The sequence below is a fragment of the Leptopilina heterotoma genome, unplaced genomic scaffold (assembly GCF_015476425.1).
Source record: "Leptopilina heterotoma isolate Lh14 unplaced genomic scaffold, ASM1547642v1 Lhet_132, whole genome shotgun sequence".
NCBI lineage: Eukaryota > Metazoa > Arthropoda > Insecta > Hymenoptera > Figitidae > Leptopilina > Leptopilina heterotoma.
Window position 1 is genome coordinate 596,188 of NW_025110851.1, and position 4,766 is coordinate 600,953.

Genomic DNA, 4,766 nt, shown 5'->3' on the forward strand with positions numbered 1-4,766 from the left:
TAAAAATGCCAAAACAAATACATCAAAACAAAAAAGTTTTATTTCTTGATTCTATTGATTTATTTTCGATGAAAAGTGCTTCTTTTGACCTAAAATTTAAAATTCGCATAAAATAAAACAATTAATTTTTTTGTACAATATTTTAATTATTAAATTAATTAATGAATGATTGTAAAATTAAAAGTACATGTAAAGGGTGAAAATTACATTTTATCTTAAAGCACCTTCCTCTGAATTAAAATAATCTGCTAGTAAATTTCTCTGTGCAATAACATTCGCAGAAACATTGAATTCTTCAAAAATTGGTCGACCATCTTCTTCGTCATTTCCTTTAACATCGCGATCAGCGTACATCCGGTTTTCTTCATCTAATAACAATTCGTCTGTTATTAAAAAATTATGCAAGCAAACTAGTGCTTGAACAATTGTAATAGAATTCGCCAATTTAAAGTCCATATCATTTTTTAAAATATTCCATTTATTTCCCAACAGACCAAATGAATTTTCAATTGTGTTACGAGCCCTGGATAATCTAAACAAAAAGTAAAAGAGAATTTAATGTCATGTTACTAGGTCACTTTTATTAATAATAAATAACAAATTTCTTTTAATAAATAGAAAATTAATAGAAAGTCAGGAAATTTTGTAAAACCTAACCAAACTACTAACTACTAACTACTAACTACTAACTACTGATTTTTAACATAAAATTGAACATTTCTCACAATTTTCTCTTTAATGAGTATAAAATATTATACCTTATTTAATATTATTGAATAATAATTATTATTATTTATTATTATACCTTATTGTTATGTTTTAAATATATTTTACCTTCAGTAATTAACTATTTAAAAATTTTACATTTTCGCGGATAAAATAAAAGAAATTTCTTACAGTTTTCAAGATATTACAGTTCTATGAAAACCCTGAATTTGGACATATATCTATGGAACTTTTAACTTGTATATTCCTAGCATATATTTTGATAATTTTAGTTGGTTTCTGTTGAAAATATTTATTTTTGATAAGATCAATCATTTTCAAAAAAATTATATATTAATTATTAATAATAGGGGAGCGTGGTCCTAAGTTGGCCGTTGATCTAAGTTGGCCACCCTGCATTTCTCAGAGATGGTATACTGGACGAATTTATAATTTTGTGGTATGATATATTGATAAACCATAATATAATTTATGGACCTAATTATAATCTAAGATTCTTCTACGCATTGTGAGGACAATAATATTTATTGTTTACGACCAAAAAAATTTAATTTTTCTTGTTTTTTCGAGAGCAGCTACAAGAGATAAATAATTAAAAATTTCTAAATGAGTGTGTGCGCTAGTTCCTTTATTTAATATTGTAATAAGAGGTTCTGTTGATTTTTTAATTAAATTTTTTTATTAGCGTAATAATTTGAAACTTGGAAAAATCTACAGTGGTCCTAAGTTGGCCACCTATTGTTTTTGTTTGTTTTTATTTATGTTTTATTTCTTTTTTGTGTTTTTCATCACGAGAAAGACCGTAAAAGTGTAACGTAGGAATTAAACAAAGACAAAAACAAAAAAAAATGGTATAAAAAACATAAGAAAAAACATAGTACAAAAACGCCTGTCTCCACAGCCATCCACCACTGCAAATAAATGAAATTATATAATGCTTCATTTTCTAAACAAAAATAGTTAAATAATGCGTTTTGATTCTCCTAAATGTATAAAATTTGTAAAATTTCTGCGTAATTGAAAAGAATATGCATTTTTTCCTTATACACAAGCAAAAAAAAGTGGTGGCCAACTTAGGACCGCTATTTCTGAAATGTCCAAAATGCAGCTTTTCACTATTTATTGTATTAAGACTAAAAATCCATTCTATAACGTTCTAAATACCATAGCATTATAGCAAAACGATCTCTGAACACTAATATATACTTGCCGAAGTGATTAAATTCCATTTTGTTACTATTTTCGACCAATTTGCTTAGGCGGCCAACTTAGGACCACTCTCCCCTATAAATAAATAATTAATCCAATTTAAAAACAACATTTTTAACAATCTCTACTTGTCTCTAACTATAATTTGTAATGCTTTAAACGATTAAAATTTGATTTTTATAAAACAATAATATTATTAATATATTAATATTAATAATAAATTAGCGATCTATGCTTTTAAAATATTAGCATTTGTATATGTACATATCATTTAAACAGAACTGTTTCCACTGAATGAAAATTATAAAAAAAGTTCTTCAGAAAAAATTTTTGAATTCCTTGATGCATTATCATTAAGGAATTCAATTAAAAAAAGTAAATAATAAATTGGCGTTTTTAGGATAATCAAAATAGATTCACCAGACTGTATATTGTATATTTCTTTTTCAATCACCTGTAATTGTAGTAGATTTGCCTTTCAGTCAACCTATGGCTTCTGTCAAATGGCTTCATAAGATAGTTTCTGAATGGAAATATTGCATCCCCAATAAATGCATAAGGAACTACAATATTCGTTCTGAGTATAGCTGCATCAGGTGGCAAGTCTAATTCATTATATTCAAGAGCAGTGTATAAAAATAATATATTATTAATTATGTGGGGCAAAATTTCTCAAGTGTACCAACGTCAAAATTGCAAGTTGTTAGATTGGGCTAATATTTTCACAGTATTTAGTACTATGTATGAGTACTTCAACCACCAAGTATTATGAAATTTTATAACAAATTGTAGAGAGGGGAAGGGGTTGAAGATTTTGGATAAGTATGAACAGTGAGTTTTCTAAAAAATCGTAGCTTCTATATAATAAAACTACTGCACTACTGTAAAGCACTACAAAATCCGCATCCAACGAGTCCAATATGAAATATTTTGGATAAATTGACGTTTTATAAATAAATATTTATAAAAATTAATTAACAAATGAATATCATTTATAAAAATAAAGATAAAGTGTTAGTTTTTTTTACACAAATGTTTATACAATTCTACTTTTAAAAAAATGTATTCCAGTTATTTGCAACCATTGCACAGTGGGCCAGGATCCACAAAAAGTGGCCAAAATTATAATGCAAATTTTTATTGCAACCAAACTGCGTGGTTTACGGTTTTTGAGGTCACTGATAACGAATTTGGAGTCAGATTTCAAAAATTCAAAATGGCGGATCCAACATGGCGGATCAATTTTTTAAAATCTTAACAGATTGAGTTTAATTTTGTCACAAGGGGGTTTTTTAGGTTGCTCATTACGAATTTGGTATCAGATTTTGAAAATTCAAAATGGCGGATACAATATAGTGGACGACAAAATAAAAATTAATTGGATACAAATTTAAAAAAAATGGAATGTAAAATCCTATGGCAGCCTCCTCGTGGTACATTCTGGGGTTGTGAATTTAAAAAATTTAATAAACGATAAAAATTAAATTTACCAGCTAATGTCAGGGTATTTAACGAAATTTGATTTTACCAAAAATTATCATACTGATGTCAGATTAACCAGTTTCAAACAAATTAAATAAATTTTAAAAACTAATGTCAGATTCGTAATCAGCGACCCTAAAAAACCCCAAGTATTCAGTTTCAATCCATTATAATTAATTTTTTATTTTGTCGTCCACCATATTGGATCCGCCATTTTTAATTTTGGAAAACGAATGTTAAATTCGTAATTAGCGACCCTTAAAACTCCCACGTAACCAGTTTCAAGTAAATTCGATAAATTTTGAAAAAATTTCCGCCATTTTGGATCCGCCATATTGGATTTTTAAAAACTGATCTCTGATTCGTAATCAGCAACCCCAGAAACCTTAGGGTACCAAGTTTCATAAAAAATCCATTAAAAATGTTTTCAACACACTTTTGGCCAAAACAGTGGAAATCTCGTTGACAGCCAAGAGGTTAAATTATATGCAACAATTGTGACCCAATAAATTGGAAAATATCTAGAGTTAAATATTTTAGATTTTAAATCCAATTTCATAAGGCCTGAATTTAATTAAATTTCAACTTAATTAGAGGTTGTGGTCACGCCAGCAAATCAAATTTACCATTAAGTACAATAAAGGCACAAAAGTTAAAGAATTCTTAAGTAACGGAAATAGTTCTAGTATTTTGCTAAATTATTAATAAAAATTTGCTCAGTTGAGCGCCAGTTATTTTATTTTACTTTACTTAAAATAACAAAAGTATAATTTCGGAAATCGCTCACTTTAACCCATTAAGACCCATGAAGAAACCAGCCATTGTATTAAAAAACTAACAATTGGATTCATAGGCAAATGGAAAAAAAAGATATACCTGTTTTTTGTTTTTAATTTCTAATTGTTTGACAACAATTGTTTAAACAAATTAATAAAAACATTAAATTTTTTGAAAACTGTTAACGCCAATCGATTGTACGTTAAAAAATAAGAATGTTATGTAGGGGAGAGTCTCCAGTTGTGAGACACCTCCAGTTGTGAGACAGTCAATTTTTTTTAACATGCAATATTAAAAAGCCGATTGGTTTATATAAAAACATTTCTTTTTATATGAGCCAACTTTTTCGCGTACGCCGAAGCGGATATACAAACTGTTTTTGTTAAATACCAACACTGTGTGTGATAATCGACTAAAAAGCGTTTTTTCAATAAATGCAAAGTACTTTTTTCCCAGTTAATTAATTGGAAAAGGTAAATGTAATGCATTTTGTTTTAGTGTTTTCCCTATATTTTGTGATGCAATATTGCATTGTTCCAATCTATGGTTGAAAATAATTTAATTTTCCTTTT